This window comes from Lolium rigidum, chromosome 1 (genome assembly GCF_022539505.1).
Source record: "Lolium rigidum isolate FL_2022 chromosome 1, APGP_CSIRO_Lrig_0.1, whole genome shotgun sequence".
In the NCBI taxonomy this organism is placed as follows: Eukaryota; Viridiplantae; Streptophyta; class Magnoliopsida; order Poales; family Poaceae; genus Lolium; species Lolium rigidum.
In genome coordinates, this window is record NC_061508.1 from 161,896,600 (window position 1) to 161,914,766 (window position 18,167).

The window sequence follows — 18,167 nt, forward strand, 5'->3', positions numbered from 1 at the left end:
GTTACATGGTTGCTATATACTATGCATGAGACTTGCAACTTGTAAGATATAATGTACATAACTCATATGCTTTATTACTACCGTTGACAAAATTGTTTCATGTTTTCAAAATAAAAGCTCTAGCACAAATATAGCAATCGATGCTTTCCTCTTTGAAGGACCATTCTTTTACTTTTATGTTGAGTCAGTTCACCTATCTCTCTCCACCTCAAGAAGCAAACACTTGTGTGAAGCTGTGCATTGATTCCTACATACTTGCATATTGTACTTGTTATATTACTCTATGTTGACAATTATCCATGAGATATACATGTTACAAGTTGAAAGCAACCGCTGAAACTTAATCTTCCTTTGTGTTGCTTCAATGCCTTTACTTTGATTTATTGCTTTATGAGTTAACTCTTATGCAAGACTTATTAATACTTGTCTTGAAGTACTATTCATGAAAAGTCTTTGCTTTATGATTCACTTGTTTACTCATATCATTACCATTGTTTTTGATCGCTGCATCCACTACATATGTTTACAAATAGTATGATCAAGGTTATGATGGCATATCACTTCGAAATTATCTTTGTTATCGTTTTACCTGCTCGGGACGAGCGAGAACTAAGCTTAGGGATGCTTGATACGTCTCCGACGTATCGATAATTTCTTATGTTCTATGCCATATTATTGATGATACCTACATGTTTTATGCACACTTTATGTCATATTCGTGCATTTTACGGAACTAACCTATTAACAAGATGCCGAAGTGCCGGTTCTGTTTTACTAGCTGTTTTTGGTTTCAGAAATCCTAGTAACGAAATATTCTCGGAATTGGACGAAACGAAGACCCGGGGGCCTATTTTTCCACGGAGCTTCCAGAAGACCGAAGAACATACGAAGTGGGGCCACGAGGTGGCGACACCACAAGGCGGCGCGGCCTGGGGGGGCCGCGCCGCCTATGGTGTGGCCCCCTCGTCCGGCCCCCGACTCTGCCCTTCCGCCTACTTAAAGCCTCCGTCGCGAAACCCCTGAGGCGAAAAACCACGATACGGAAAACCTTGCTGAGACGCCGCCGCCGCCGATCCCATCTCGGGGGATTCGAAGATCTCCTCCGGCACCACTGCCGGAGAGGGGATTCATCTCCCGGAGGACTCTACACCGCCATGGTCGCCTCCGGAGTGATGAGTGAGTAGTTCACCCCTGGACTATGGGTCCATAGCGGTAGCTAGATGGTTGTCTTCTCCTCATTGTGCTTCATTGTTGGATCTTGTGAGCTGCCTAACATGATCAAGATCATCTATCTGTAATACTATATGTTGTGTTTGTCGGGATCCGATGGATAGAGAATACCATGTCATGTTAATTATCAAGTTATTACATATGTGTTGTTTATGATCTTGCATGCTCTCCGTTTCTAGTAGAGGCTCCGGCCAAGTTTTTACTTTTAACTCCAAGAGGGAGTATTTATGCTCGATAGTGGGTTCATGCACTGCATTGACACACTGGGACGGTGACAGAAAGTTCTAAGGTTGTGTTGTGCTTGTTGCCACTAGGGATAAAACATTGGCGCTATGTCCGAGGATGTAGTTGTTGATTACATTACGCACCATACTTAATGCAATTGTACTGTTGTTTAGCAACTTAATACTTGGAGGGGTTCGGACGATAACTCTGAAGGTGAACTTTTTAGGCATAGATGCAGTTGGATGGCGGTCTATGTACTTTGTCGTAATGCCCAATTAAATCTCACTATACTTATCATGTCATGTATGTGCATTGTTATGCCCTCTCTATTTGTCATTTGCCCGACTGTAATTTGTTCACCCAACATGCTTTTATCTTATGGGAGAGACACCTCTAGTGAACTGTGGACCCCGGTCCATTCTTTTAATACTTGAAATACAAATCTGCTGCAATACTTGTTTTACTATTTTCTCTCGCAAACAATCATCTTCCACACAATATGGTTAATCCTTTGTTACAGCAAGCCGGTGAGATTGACAACCTCCTCTGTTTCGTTGGGAGCAAAGTACTTTGGTTGTGTTGTGCAGGTTCCACGTTGGCGCCGGAATCTCCGGTGTTGCGCCGCACTACATCCCGCCGCCATCAATCTTCAACGTGCTTCTTGGCTCCTCCTGGTTCGATAAACCTTGGTTTCTTTCTGAGGGAAAACTTGCTGCTGTGCGCATCATACCTTCCTCTTGGGGTTGCCCAACGAACGTGTGAAATACACGCCATCAGTTGGCTCAAGGATTTTGGATGCATGAGAAGTATTCCCTCTCGATACAAGGTTTATGCTAGCAAGGTTATTTGAAACAAACACAAGGATGAACGGTGCAGCAAAACTCACATAAAAGACATATTGTAAACATTATAAGACTCCATACCGTCTTCCTTGTTGTTCAAAACTCAATACTAGATGTTATCTAGACTCTAGAGAAACCAAATATGCAAACCAAATTAGCAAGCTCTAAGTGTTTCTTCATTAATGGGTGCAAAGTATATGATGCAAGAGCTTAAACATGAGCACAACAATTGCCAAGTATCAAATTATCCAAGACATTTTAGAATTACTACATGTAGTATTTTCCAATTCCAACCATATAACAATTTAACGAAGAAGAAACTTCGCCATGAATACTATGAGTACAGCCTAAGGACATACTTGTCCATATGCTACAGCGGAGCGTGTCTCTCTCCCACAAAGTGAATGCTAGGATCCATTTTATTCAAACAAAACAAAAAACAAAAACAAACCGACGCTCCAAGCAAAGTGCATAAGATGTGACGGAATAAAAATATAGTTTCAGGGGAGGAACACTGATAATGTTGTCGATGAAGAAGGGGATGCCTTGGGCATCCCCAAGCTTAGATGCTTGAGTCTTCTTAGAATATGCAGGGGTGAACCACCGGGGCATCCCCAAGCTTAGAGCTTTCACTCTCCTTGATCATATTACATCATACTCCTCTCTTGATCCTTGAAAACTTCCTCCACAACAAACTCGAAACAACTCATTAGAGGGTTAGTGCACAATAAAAATTCACATGTTCAGAGGTGACACAATCATTCTTAACACTTCTGGACATTGCATAAAGCTACTGGACATTAATGGATCAAAGAAATTAATCCAACATAGCAAAAGAGGCAATGCGAAATAAAAGGCAGAATCTGTCAAAACAGAACAGTCCGTAAAGATAGATTTTATTAGGCCACCAGACTTGCTCAAATGAAAATGCTCAAATTGAATGAAAGTTGCGTACATATCTGAGGATCATGCACGTAAATTGGCTTAATTTTCTGAGCTACCTACAGGGAGGTAGACCCAGATTCGTGACAGCAAAGAAATCTGGAACTGCGCAGTAATCCAAATCTAGTACTTACTTTACTATCAAAGACTTTACTTGGCACAACAAAACATAAAACTAAGATAAGGAGAGGTTGCTACAGTAGTAAACAACTTCCAAGACTCAAATATAAAATAAAAATACTGTAGTAAAAACATGGGTTGTCTCCCATAAGCGCTTTTCTTTAACGCCTTTCAGCTAGGCGCAGAAAGTGTAAATCAAGTAACATCAAAAGATGGTGCATCATCCTTACCTTGGGCTTTACCCTTACCTTTCTTGTTGTTTTTCTTTCTCTTTGATTTAGGAAATGTATGATTCCCCCCCGGTATAGAGGTGAAATCCAGGATGCCTTCTCCCACATCTATGACTGCTCCCAATAGTTTTAGCGAGGATCTTCAGAGTGTGATTTTTCCTGTCCCTACACATTCAATAACAAGATAATCAATGGATATTGTTCTTCCAAGAATGGTTGTATGCACACCTGCGGCTATTCCCTTAGGAATTATAACAGAGTTATCAATGAGAGTTATTTCTTCTCCTCCTTCATCAACTCCCCAAAGTTTCAAAGATTTATAAATGCTCTCCGGTATAAGGCAAAATTCAGACATAATATCACAGTTGGCACGAAGAGTTTGATCACCGATAACAATTTTAACAGTAGGATCCCATAATGACGGTTTAGAGTTCACTAAAACTTGTTCAAGACGATTACGAACATGGTGATAGTTGTCATCCAGGGCGAGATGTACTTATCTCGAGATTGTTTAATCTATTATAAATGCTAATAAGGGCTGAATCAAAGTTATTAGTTGAATCATGTGATGCAACCAACTTCTTTATGGCATTAAAAGCTTGATCCCCATTGCAATGAAGGAAATCTCCTCCCACTAAAGTATCCAAAGCATATCTATAGCGAATCATAAGACCAAAATAAAAGTTACTAAGGAGCAAACTTAGAGTCATTTGAGGTTCAGTTTTACGATAAGAAGTAAAAATTCTAGACCAAGCATCCTTAAAACTCTCCTCATCCCCTTGTTTGAAAGTGAAGACTAATTCTTCAGGCGAAGAAGTAACAGGTTCAGAGCTAGACATGGTAACAAAAGTAACTAATTTTTTTGTGTTTTTAATATAGAGTGTAAGACAGTAAATAAAGCAAACTAGATAAAGTAAATGCAAATAAACTAATTTTTTTGTGTTTTCGATATAGCAAACAAGATAGTAAATAAAGTAAAACTAGCAACTAATTTTTTTGTGTTTAGATATAATGCATCAAACAAAGTAGTAAATAAAATAAAGCAAGACAAAAACAAAGTAAAGAGATTGAGAAGTGGAGACTCCCCTTGCAGCGTGTCTTGATCTCCCCGGCAACGGCGCCAGAAAATATGCTTGATGGCGTGTATTTCACACGTTCGTTGGGCAACCCCAAGAGAAAGGTATGATGCGCACAGCAGCAAGTTTTTCCTCAGAAAGAAACCAAGGTTTATCGAACCAGGAGGAGCCAAGAAGCACGTTGAAGGTTGATGGCGGCGGGATGTAGTGCGGCGCAACACCAGGGATTCCGGCGCCAACGTGGAACCTGCACAACACGACCAAAGTACTTTGCCCCAACGAAACAGTGAGGTTGTCAATCTCGCCAGCTTGCTGTAACAAAGGATTAACCGAATTGTGTGGAAGATGATTGTTTGCGAGGAAAACAGTAAAAACAAGTATTGCAGCAGATTTGTATTTCAGTATTAAAAGAATGGACCGGGGTCCACAGTTCACTAGAGGTGTCTCTCCCATAGATAAAAGCATGTTGGGTGAACAAATTACAGTCGGGCAATTGACAAATAGAGAGGGCATAACAATGCACATACATGTCATGATAAGTATAGTGAGATTTAATTGGGCATTACGACAAAGTACATAGACCGCCATCCAACTGCATCTATGCCTAAAAAGTCCATCTTCAGGTTATCGTCCGAACCCCTTCCAGTATTAAATTGCAAAGCAACAGACAATTGCATTAAGTATGGTGCGTAATGTAATCAATAACTATATCCTCGGACATAGCATCAATGTTTTATCCCTAGTGGCAACGACACAACACAACCTTAGAACTTTTCGTCATTGTCCCGGTGTCAATGCGGGCATGAACCCACTATCGAGCATAAATACTCCCTCTTGGAGTTACTAGCATCAACTTGGCCAGAGCCTCTACTAATAACGGAGAGCATGCAAGATCATAAACAACACATATGCAATAACTTGATAATTAACATAACATGGTATTCTCTATCCATCGGATCCCGACAAACACAACATAGAGTATTACAGATAGATGATCTTGATCATGTTAGGCAGCTCACAAGATCCAACAATGAAGCACAATGAGGAGAAGACAACCATCTAGCTACTGCTATGGACCCATAGTCCAGGGGTGATGTAACACCCCAACTTTTTCAACCTTGATTAGTTATCCTTATTTCAAAAATCAGGGGGAACAAAAACTTTTTCTATAGACTAATTAAGGTGAATTTCCTTGATCTGTTTGCTATGATGAATTGCCTTGATCTGTTGGTAGATGAATTGTCTGGATTTGCTTGTTGAATTTTGTCTTGAGCTACCTCATAGAACGACACCCCTAGTGGTTAAACAAGCAACTCACCAAATAAAACACATGTGTGGCTTAGGAAGAATTGTTTTCCTTCTTACTACATCAAACCTCTCTCCTGATGACAACATGGGTGTGCCATCTTGATTTTTTCTCTTTGTGGTACAAGATAGCTCAATCATCCTTAATTCACAACTTGGTGATCTCAATGCATGGATCTCATCTGTGCATCTCCCTCTACAATTTCCACATCCTGCATGTCTCATTCTACCCTTGCATCACATATATTCAACTTGATCTTATACCCTATCCAATGATTCAACTCTAGATCACTTCCTTCACTTTTACCTCTTGTTTTTATTCAAGTTTAATCTTCACAAAACCAAGAGTGGAAATGATGGATACATTTTGTAGCCACCATCTACCCTTGAGAACACTCCTCCCTAAATTAGTTTCCCTCCTCAAAAATCCTACAGTTCTCCTTCTCTAGTTTTGATCACAAAACTACTTCTAGTTTTATTAAAACTTTCCAAGATTTCTCTTCAAAGAAAACAAGGAACTAAAATGGGTTTTGTCTTTCATCCCATTTCTACCAAGTATTGATTTATAAAACATTATTTCTATTTTGCTTTGTTTTAACAAAAAGCTTGTTTATGGTACCTATACCATTTCTTGTTTCCCTCTTGATTATTTTACATTTGAGAAAAACCCTACCTAACTTGAGAAAACAAGTAGAATATTTTGAACTCCTATGTTCCAACTAGTTTTCTCTCAACCTTTTCAAAATTCCATTTCCACTTGGGTTCTTTCCCAATTGTCTCTAGACAATTGAGGTGTGTCCCATACCTTTCAATTAAACTCTTTTTCAAATGGCAACTCTTGCACATCTTATGCACATCTCTGATCCACCACATTGTATCCCCTCCATCCTCCAATTTTTGATCAAATGGATGATCATTTAATATTTTCAAATAACTCCCAATTTACCTCTTATTTTAAGAACAAGTTATATCTCACCATACCCATCTCAATCCTCTATTCTTTTCCATCATCACCCTGACCTCATGAATTGGTGATTTCTGCCACCATATTCATCCTTGTGAGTACATGGTTACTTCACTCACCATCTCTCTTAATCTTGCTCTATCATTGACTAAACCACCATCACCACCCATCTACCTTGGCATGCTCATGCATTGTTCCATGTGGTGAATCCCAATTCTTTCAATTTTGAATTCTAATGTAAACCTCTAATCATCAACTATACCTTGGGAACTATCTTCATCCTAAGTTGGTCTCTACCAAAGTGGTGGAGATTATTCTCATGGCACATGGCACATGTCACCTTCATACTCATTTTTATCTATATGTATCTACTCCTATTTTTATCATTATCAAAGTCACTCTTTGATATTATCTTCTCAACATCATACCTTGTCTATACACATTGATGTTGTGCCTTTCTCTCACATTGCTCACTTGTGCTTGGCAAGAATGGAGCCGGCCATGACAATTTCGGCCAGCCATGTTTCTCCTCACTTTCTTCTCTTGCAAGCATTGCCTCCCAACTACTCCAATCAATAAATGGGCAGCCACCTTCCTTGGCCAATGAAAAAGGAGGCAGCCACCCCTCTCCCTCTATAAATACCCCCTTGGCCAGCCACCACCTCCCCCTTTGCTCATTTTCTTCACTCTCCACTCCCTCACACTCTCCTCCTCTCCTCCACCACGAAATGCTGCTCCTCCTAGCAACCATGGCCGGCCATGGCCATGGAAACCTCTCCAAGATGCAACTCCCTCCTTCCTCAAGCTTCCCCTCACCATGAGAGCTTCCCTCTCCCTCTCTTCTCCCCAACCCTAGATGGTTTTCTCTCCTCTTCCTCTTCCTCCATTGCTAAGATTGGATCTTGATGCAGGTGCATGTTGGTCCAAGCATGGAGAAGCTTGAGCTATCCTCAGATCTGAAGTTCTTGAGCAAAGTTCGTCCAAAACCTTGCAGTAATTTCTGTATCTTGCTGTTTCAAATTCTGGTACGAACTTGTAAAATCCGCCAAATCTGGTGTGCACATCCAAATCGAGTGATTCAAAGTTCCGCAGATAGGTATTTAAAAGATCTACAACTTGGCGTTGGTCTCATCCTCAAATTCGTTACGGATTTTGCATGGTAAATAAATTCCTGAAAACATGCATAATCACTGTTTGTTATATTTCTCCCGTTTTACAAAACCTTTTTGAGCAAACTCAACTGCGGGTGAAAGCCCTCTTCAGTACCTTCTTTTTGGCGGTGGTTTCACTTCGATTGACCTCCTGAAACTGAAATGGTTCACAGATCAAGATCTGGTCAGATCTGACTTTGTCGAATTAAACCAGGAGCTTGGTGACGAATTTTTGAATGAAACCAACTGGGTAAGAACCACCTATTCAGTACCTTCCAGATGCAGCAGACCTCATATTTTTATGATTTGTGTATGATTTTTGATGAATTAAACTTTTTCTGTATGTTCTGCAGACATGGCTGTTAGCTTTTAATTCATCAAAAATCCATTTTTGAACCTAATTGAGTGATTCCACTTCTGTAGGATTACTGAATGTTTTCTTAATCATCTCAAACAAGTTTCAAACCTTTATCTATTCTGTAACTCCAGAGGTGAAGCAAATGGTATAGACATGCAGTAATCTTGTCAATCCATTTGTGAGAGTTTCAGAAACAATTTGAACCCAAATCCAATTGTGTATGCATCTATGTTTAAATACCTTTCAAATGCCAGTGGCCTCATATTTTTAGGATTTTTCTACGATTTATGGCTTACAGATCTTGTTTTCTGTACAGTCAGATTCAAAGAAATTCCTAAAATTGTAGGTTTAATATTTTTGGGTGATTCCAATTGGGTTAGTCTTGTATTAGTACTGGCTATATAGGAAAAATGTTATTAGTCTCTGTTCATACATATTTGTTACTGTTAGTAATGTTTATGTGTGACATGCATTGTTGAAGCAAAACCTTTCGGTTTATTTAAAACCCTTGACCAACTCTTTTTGGTAGAGATGGGCAACCATTGTTTTATGCTTGCAAAGCAAAACCTCTGCAACTTAACATTAGCACTTTTGTTTAGCTTGAGTTTTCAAATGATGTGGATTATGGTTTGCTTCCTATTTTGGTTGTAGTGTTATGGGAACAAATTATGTTAGGAAAACTGTTTTCTACTTTTCCAAAAATGTTTGAAAATGTATTGTGAACGTTTGTGATGCCAAACTAATGCACTTGTCCTCTTTATGATGTTATCTACCAGGGGATATTTGGTTTATGCCATGGTGATAACCGAGAGAGACAATTGCTAAGCATGGTACTCTCATACCTTTATTAGGTAAATAAAATGGCGTTTCTTCTAGATGCTTTGTAGTATCTATATGTCCTTAATATGTTAGCCTTAGTAGAGTGGTTAGTTTTTGATTGATGCTTGTTGCTTATTGTTTTGTTGGTGCAATGTGTTTGATTGTGTTCCTTTTATATTTTCCGACGATAGATGCGAACGATTCCGGAGAAGAAGAAGTGGATCGGACAAGGATTTTATTATATTGTTGGAATTATTATTTGATGGAGTTGAAGAAGTCCAGGGACAAATAAGCCAAGGCAAGCCATTTACTTTGACTCTTTGTTGATTCATGTTCTTGGTTGAGATCTTTCTATCCTTGGTCTCTTGTTTTTCTTGCGTCCCCTTGGGTTTGCTTAATTTGATTCTTTTACATACTTGCCACCAAGTGTGTAATGTCCACTCTCGATATTTTGCGTACTTACTCTAAGTATGTGAATCACCTTCCACCACCATTTGACACCCTAATTCTAGTGAGCACTTGGGATAATATCATTAAAATTGCTCTACTTTTTGATCATCTCCATTCATGCTCAATTGGAGTATGGATGACCTTGACACCCTTCATGTTATGATGGCAATCATTATGCTATTATACATCTTAGTTCACACATAAACTTTAGGTTGGGAAAACCCTCAAGGTTTTACCTTGTTGTAAAAGTTTTTGTTAAAAACCTTGGGTATAATGTTATGCCCAAGTGAGAATTTGAGAAAGGAAAGGATTTGGTAAAAATGATGGGGATGGGAAAGTGGTTGGGATATTACGAAAACTTTGGCGCCTAAGTACTCACCCATGACAATTTACTAGCGCAACCACAATATCCAAAGTGGGTACGGGCTTAGTCCGTAGTTTGTTGAATTTAACACGAGATACCTTTACCACTCTCTAGGAGGGTCACGATGACCTCTGACACCGGGTTGCGCTCTGAAGGAGGCAATACACTGCATTAACTTGCAGCCGGACGATTGCGAGGGTCTTCGTCGTGGCGCCGGAGATACGCTCAAAAAGGAGGTATGCTTGCCGGGGTGCCGAGAAGGGTTAAGCCCGCGGGGAAGGGCTCGGGTTAAGGGAAACAAGCGAAAGGCTATGACCGATTATCCGAGTTCGCATACTTTCGTATGACGATCCGGGGCTGATCCCGGCGGATTTATCGGTTTTTGTGGGGAAAGTGCGCACACTCTGCAGAGTTAAATCTATTCGAATAGCCGCGTCCGCGGTCATGGACGGTTGGATTGGCTGTTGCTTAGCCTGATGTGTTTTGTTTATGAAAATGTTTGACAAAGGAAAGAAACGGGATTTGTGTTGGAGTACATGGAGTACTGGAAAAATGGTTGTTGACCACAATGAGGTGGTCGGAAAGGAATTGATAAAAATTGGGTCTACCCTTCCTAAGTGTTTATGTCGTGAAAGATCTTTCTAAATGAAGTCAAGTAGTGATGTCTTAGATATATTCTCTCATCTCCTTCACCCATGAAGTTGAGATGCTAACTCCACTAAACCACTTCTTCTCTTCTACATAACATATTCTTGTTATATAAGTGGTCATTCCCTCTTGATCTCCTAGTTAGTCCTCGGTACCTTGTTCTCCTTGTTATGTTACTTTGTAAATGGTTTGCGAGTACAATTCAAAATGTACTCACGGCTTTGTCCCTGGCTATTTACTTGGCCAGACCTGGAGGAATTCGACAGATGAAGAAGGAGTTGGTGACGTCTATGCGAGCTAGGAACGTCTTCCCAGTCAGTTGCCTGTAGGGTTATGGCAGATGACTTGGGTACTGCGATTGTTGAAGTGATGATGCTACTCTGATGTTTAGTTAGGCCCTTCGAGGCTATTATGTAAGTATTGGTCATGTGACCATGGTGTAATTTTCTTATTTCGCTTTGTAATGGATGGTGTAATTTGATATCAGTTCGGTTATGTGTTCACGACGCACTGATCATGGGATCGTGAACTGTATACATAACAGGGATTTTGGACAGCTAGACCGGGGTCCCCACAGGTGAACTACTCACTCATCACTCCGGAGGCGACCATGGCGGTGTAGAGTCCTCCGGGAGATGAATCCCCTCTCCGGCAGGGTGCCGGAGGAGATCTCCAGAATCCCCCGAGATGGGATCGGCGGCGGTGGCGTCTCGGTGAGGTTTTCCGTATCGTGGTTTTTCGCATCGGGGGTTTCGCGACGGAGGCTTTAAGTAGGCGGAAGGGCAACGTGGGGGCCACACGGGGCCCCACACCACGAGTCGGCGCGGCCAAGGGCTGGGCCGCGCCGCCTATGGTGGCAGCCCCTCGTGGCCCCACTTCGTGTCCTCTTCGGTCTTCTGGAAGGTTCGTGGCAAAATAGGCCCCCGGGACTTGATTTCGTCCAATTCCGAGAATATTCCGTTACTAGGATTTCTGAAACCAAAAACAGCAGAAAACAGCAACTGGCACTTCGGCATCTTGTTAATAGGTTTGTTCCAGAAAATGCACGAATATGACATAAAGTGTGCATAAAACATGTAGGTATCATCAATAATATGGCATGGAACATAAGAAATTATCGATACGTCGGAGACGTATCAAGGTTCCAGCTGCTCAAGACGCGACGGCCACCGCAGGGCATGAGGAGACGCCTTGGGAGCTCGTCAAGTCGAGGCGCGGCGTGAGCCGCACAGCGTTCGTTCCTCCTGCTGTGAAGACTCCTCGTCCTCCCCCCCTCGCTTGGCTTAACCGGAGATGCCTCCGTTGCCATGAAGCCGGGCACTGGGCTTCGGTCTGCTGCGAGCCTCTCAGGTGCAACAATTGTCGCCAAGTCGGCCACAAAGCCAAGGTCTGCACTGGAAGAACCGCCCCTCGCCCTCCTCCGATCCAAGTTCGCCATGCTACACAGCTGCCTGTTGTTCATCCTGTTCGTCCTCGCCCCTGGCAGCGATCTCCTCCCAGTGAGCAGACGGAGTCACATCACCAGCAGACTGATGTGCAGTTGCAGGCTGTCCTGGCTGCTCAGGCAAAGTTGCTTCGCTCTGAGTTGCAAGGGTGCCTAGCTCGGGTTGAGAGTTTTTTGCTGAGAGCGGAGGCTGCCCTTGGCAAACCTGCTTTTGACCCTGTGGTCTCTTCTTCGTGCATGCTCCATGCCGGTTCCACCGATGATGGGGAAGTCAACCTCTATGGTTGTTTCTCTCCTAGGCGCTGCCCGTCGCCGCTACCGGCTGTGTCGGATGCACATGGGAGGGAGGACATCATTGAGGGCATGGCTCCGGTAATGCTGCTTATGCCCGAGCTACAAGAGTCGTGTGGGGAGTTGACTCCTCTACAGCCAATGGTGCAAGAGGAGGTGGGCTTGCTTGGGCCCTCGGGTTTGGCTTTGACGTCCCCAACGCTAGAGCCTAGCCACCATGGAGATTTGGGTGATGATATGTCGATGGAGCATCTGTTGGTGGACTCGCTTGAGGCCTCGGCGGTGCCATTGTCGCCCGCACCACCACTGTCAGAGCCTAGCCAAACGCTCGCTAATGTTGGGCATGAAGGTTTGGACGATGTTGTCATTCAGTCGACTCAGTCCATCGGAAGGGGGTTTCCGTGGGTGACAAGGTTGTTGCGTCGATTTCTTTGCCACCTATTCCTGGAGCTCTCTTCGCCAAAAAACTTTGTGACTTTCTCGTCAGCTTGGAGGCTGACGACCTAGGATCTGGTAAGACCATTGGTTGTCTTCTGAAGGAGAGGGAACTGAGAAGGAAAAGCAAGGTGGGACCTGACATCCTAAACGAGAAATTATTCAAGAGCAAAATCAGAAAGAGCGGTGCCTCAAGGAAGGCGTTAACGGCTGCTTGATCACTATTCCATCTTCTTTGTTGTTCTTGGGTATGTTTCCCTGTGGTGTTCCGAGTGAGGTTCCTTTACGAGGTGTTTACTCTGTGGGTTTCAGTGTTAACTGACTTGAGTGTGGCTCGCGTTGTCACGAGAGTGGGCGTGTTCATGTGGTGTTGTTGTTGTATGTTTTTCGCCCGGTTTTCCACAAATCAACTGGGCACCTTCTTCTTAATTAATATATAAGGCAAAGCTTTTGCCTTTCATTCAAAAAAAAAAACAGTTTACCAATCTCTCTTTTTAGGTGCTCCGTCGGCGGCAATTTTTTTTTCATTGCAGGCCGTCAGCTGGACTCCTTAAACACGGTAGATCGAATTCGGAGGCCCATGTACTGAATGCGAACAACGGCCCTCGTTCACGTTCGCAGACCAGACCACAACAATTAGCGGCACAGAAAGAACGCTTCTCCTTCCCGATGACTTAACTGTATTTCCTGGCGACTTAATGGTGGATTCATGGTGGTAATTTCGACCCATTCATTATCGTTCTTCTAATTATGCCACGTCCTGTGATTATTACGTTTAATCCTACTGTTACTTTCAGCTCTACCTTCTCTTCAATATAAATATGTGGACACGGAACCTATCTTTCCTCAGTGCTTCCATCCTCTTTGCGTATGTTATTCTTTATTCTTTGCTGCAGTCTCAAATTTCATCTCTCCTTACATTGTCGCGACAAATATGTTCCCAACTGCTTGCTGAATCATTGTATTGCACCCCTCTTTTAAAATTATTTGTTATGCATTTTCCAATTTCAGTTAGAATTACTTTACACTGTGTGGTGCTATTAACTTTTTATTTCAACCAAATGTTTGCATATAACTGCATCCTTCTATGCACATGTCATACCTTTACCTCTCTTTGTAATAGTCTATATCACAGGTTATACCTGTATAGAAAAAATGACAAAGCGATCGCGAACACGAACCCAAGTTAACAATACATACGAGCCACGGTTTTTTCGTGGCTCAAGTAGTTCTGGCCCACAGAGTAAGAGGGCAAGGATTAATGAACCAATTGCTATGCCCAATCCAATTTTGCAAAGAAAAAGAAGTACGTTTGCTGAACTCTGCATACGCTCGTTCAAAAGAAAAGTTTTGTTATTTTTCTATTATGATTCTATTGTTGTTTTACTGTTCCTACCGGCGCTCTAATGTTGGATTCATGGTGGTAATTTAGACCCATTCAGTTTTCCTGTAATTATTCTCCCTCATGTGATTAATCGGAGCGTTACTATAAGTTCTCCCTTCAATATAAATATGTGGACAGAGCACCCTGTCTTTCCTCACTACTTTCGTCTCTCGTTGCTTAGGTTTGTCTTTCTGCTTGGCTGCAATCATGTTTTTTTTAATCTTAGGTACCCAAATGACATATTTTTACTTGTTCATTAATCAAAGTTCAGTGTGGCCTCTCTCTGCTTTTCAGATTGACACTGAAATTTTGCGATTCATGGAGTTTCTCTCGTGTGGGAATTGGGGCGAGGAGATATATGTTGCATGGATATTGCAACTGACCTGGATGGGGTTATGCAGTTGATAAATTTAGTATGGGAAACGACAAGGCAAGACGTATGGATGTGTGTCTTATGTCATACTTTTCTATGATTTGTTCGTCACCACTGACTTCTGAGAAGCGTGAAGTCATTGATTTTCAGGGACATGTTCCACCATTTGAGGTACAAATTTCTCTTTCAAGTGTTTGTTTGAACTTGCATTTTTCTTACCGATGCTTGTATATTAAAAACATTGTTGTGTGAAAATGCATATCTGTTGTGCTTTGACTTCAGAAGCACCAGAGGAATTTTTATGAGGGCTTTTATCAGACTGTAGTTACCACATTGGCAGTGAAGACTAAACTGCTGTTTGCTGGTGGAATTAAGGGAGAACTAATTTACAAGCCAACTTGTCTTCATTTTTAACCTTGCATTCCATCTCTGACATCTACAGCCACTTACAATTTATTAATTGTCCGAGGAATGCAGTTTTTGGACCATGAAGGAATAAGCTATTCTTGCCTGTCAACACATGATGACGAAGGCATTATTAATTGTCTGGAGATATTTGAGAAACCAAGGTAATTTATTCTCTTTGGGCAAATAATTCTTTTTGTTTCAGGGAATTGAGAATCTACTAATCAGAACATAAAATTCAGTTTGGCAGTGGTTCTGTGCATTTCCTGACTTCAGTCAATGACTTACAGACTTTGACTTGGAATTTTTTTTTTCAAATTTGCAATCATTTTCGTTTCAGTTGGGAATTGAATGTAAGCCTCAGCTTCATTGTATGCTCGTGGCTATATTTGGTGGTTTATATGCTGCACTGTGTATTGGAGTTTTCCTAACTAAATCCAGTCAGTACTCAATATTTGGTCAAAGCATTTTTGTCTTCCAAGAGGTGATGAGGGGGAGCAGCATGAGCATGTTTTGATCCTTTGTTTTCTTTCATGCAGCACACATCATTCATCCCTGCTGGTAAAATCATTGCTGTTGTGGGAGGCGATCCTGACTGTGATGTATACTGAAGACAATCTAGCTTATTATTCTGGACATTGCTATTTTGGCGAGAGCAAAATTCTAGAGGAGCATAAGTGGCTTTCTGAAACCTGCTGGCAGCAAACTTGTATTCAGTTGATACTGAGACCTTACAAAGTGTGTGTGTAGTCTTTTGGTTGGAAAAGGTGGTGTTCGTAACTTAGAGCATCTCCAGTCGCGTCTCCCCAAACCGCGCCAGATCGAGCGTTTGGGGGACGTGTTTTGTTCGTGCCGCGTTTGGGAGACGTCGTCCCCCAGCCGCCTCCCCAAATGAATATTGGTGCACCAAAATAAAGGTTTTCATTCAATTTTGATTATATATTACAAAGTTTGAATGAAAACGGCTAGATTTCATCTAAACCTAGACTACTGACCGCCCGGCGGTGCGTTCGACGGCCCCGCCCCGTTGTCGCCTCCCCTACGCCGCAGCTCCTCCTGCGCGCGCCTCCTCTCCTTGCGTTCGGCGGTGGCCATACGACTCCGCTCCCGCCGCGCGTCCTCCTCCGCCCTCCCCTGCTGCGCCGCCTGGAGGGGGAGCTCGACGGCGCGACGAATCTTCGCCTCTTTGCGGGCACGGGCGTCGTCCTAGGGCTTCTTCTCCGATTCGAAGGACTCGACGAGCGCGCGCGTTGCTGATCAGCCGTCTCGTCCGGGTGCGGCCCGTCGTTGTCGGACCACTCGAACTCGTCGTCGTCGTCGTCCTCCACCTCGGTCTCCTCCGCCTCGGCCTCCTCCTCCTCCATTGGCGCATCCTCCTCCACATCTGTTGGCGCCTCCATCATCGCCGCCGCTAACATGTCGGCCTCCGCCGCCAACTGGTCCGCCCACCTCCCCCAGATCGCCGCCAGCACCGCCTCCCGCTGCTGACGCTCCTCCGCCGCCAACTGCTGCTGGCGCTCAATCGACTCCCGCCGCCGGCGCTCGATGGACTCCCGCCGTTCACGGTAGAGCGCATCCCGCTCAACGCGCTGGCGCCGGCGCTCGTCAACCCACCGCTGCTCCATCTCCTCCCGGTACCGGCGCCGTCGCGCTTCTTGTCCCTTCGAGGTGTCGAACGCCGCAACGTTGTCGCACTACTGCTCGTGCCACGCTGCTGCCGCCGCGGTCTCGTCAGCAGCGGGACCATGGGCGCAGAACGCCGTTAGATCCGCTGCCTGCGCCGCCTCACGGTGCTGGCGGGCCTGCTGCTCCATAGCCTCCCGCTGCTGCTGACGATGTGCACGCCACCTCTCTTCCCGGGCCGCGGGGTCGGTGTCGACCTGCGATTCCGGGACTGCAAGTGGAGGAGACGGCGGTGGAGGGAAGTGGCCAGCGTCGGGGCGGTTCGCATTGCCACTAGTGGTGGAGGAGACGGCGGTGGAGCAACGAGGGTTGTGTTTGTTCCTGGCGGGGTGTGGTGGCTACCATTGAGCCGGGAGACCTTTTATAGACGCCGGCGTCGGGAAGAAAGCGCGGGAACAGGCGAGAAGAGGCGGGAAGATCGGGCGGGAACGGGCGGTGGCGTGCGAACGCCGGCGACACGTGGAGGCTGCGCAGCACCGACGAGACGTCTCGCCTGCCCCTCTGTCGCCATTAAGGCAAAGATGCCGCCGTGTGTCACTGCGCGCAAATAACTTCCGTCGCGAGGTAGGCGACGGTTAGGTTAAAATTAACTGTGCCGCTGACGGGTCGGCCCCGCCACTCTCCGCCTCGCTTTTCGTTGTGTCCGGCGTGCCCGGAGCGTCCCCTGTGGGACGGGGACGGGCACGGGGCGCCGGACACCGTATCGGGGCGCGCCGGACAAAAATGGTCTTTGGGAAACGCGGCTGGAATGTTTTTTTGGTCCGGCGCGCCCCAAATTGCTTTGGGGATGCTTTGGGGGACGCGGCTGGAGATGCTCTTAGTATTATATCATATTCATGTAGAGACATCTCCATCTGCACCAAAGGTGTCCAATTTTTGCTAAATTTCAGATTTTTGTCTGCGAAGTACCTGCTATATGTTTATCATATACTACCTCCGTCCCAAGGAATAAGGCGCGCGCGTATTCCTTGAATCGGAGGTAGTAGATCTCTTTGGTTGTACTTGTTGAGTCAAATCAATGGAGCCATGTTCTGAAATAGCAACTCGATTTTTTTTTCTGGCGCGGTTGTACTATGCTGATCAGGCGTACAATGACATGGACCAAGCCAGGGAACAAACTTGAGAAGGAAACCAAGCAGATTTAGAAGGTCCTGAAGTAGCAGGAAAGCTAGGACCTCAAGTCAGTCCTCAGGGTCTTTGACTGAATGGTATCCTCATTTATTTAACAATACTTGTAAAAACCACAAGAAGCTGCGTCTAGATCAATGTGATCCTTTTTGGCTGCCGCTTGTAAAATCTTTACAGTTAGACTAGAATGTAGGGTGTAGAATTTCTCTATAGGAACCCATCACTCATATATTGCTCATATTACAAGAAGCTGTTGGTAGCATCAATGTGATCCTTTTTAACTGTGTAAAATCTTTCCAT

General features: G+C 43.9%; 1 long non-coding RNA gene across 2 annotated transcripts; it reads left to right on the forward strand.

Moving 5' to 3' along the window:
* Positions 1-12,864: 12,864 nt before the first annotated feature.
* Positions 12,865-15,883, forward strand: LOC124682675. Of its 2 annotated transcripts, none has more exons than XR_006996375.1 (5): positions 12,865-13,609; positions 13,692-13,762; positions 14,573-14,822; positions 14,934-15,220; positions 15,596-15,883. It is a non-coding gene; the product is annotated as an uncharacterized LOC124682675 (long non-coding RNA). The 2 variants fall into 2 exon arrangements; XR_006996376.1 differs by having other exon boundaries at positions 12,865-13,606.
* The last annotated feature ends 2,284 nt before the right edge of the window (positions 15,884-18,167 follow it).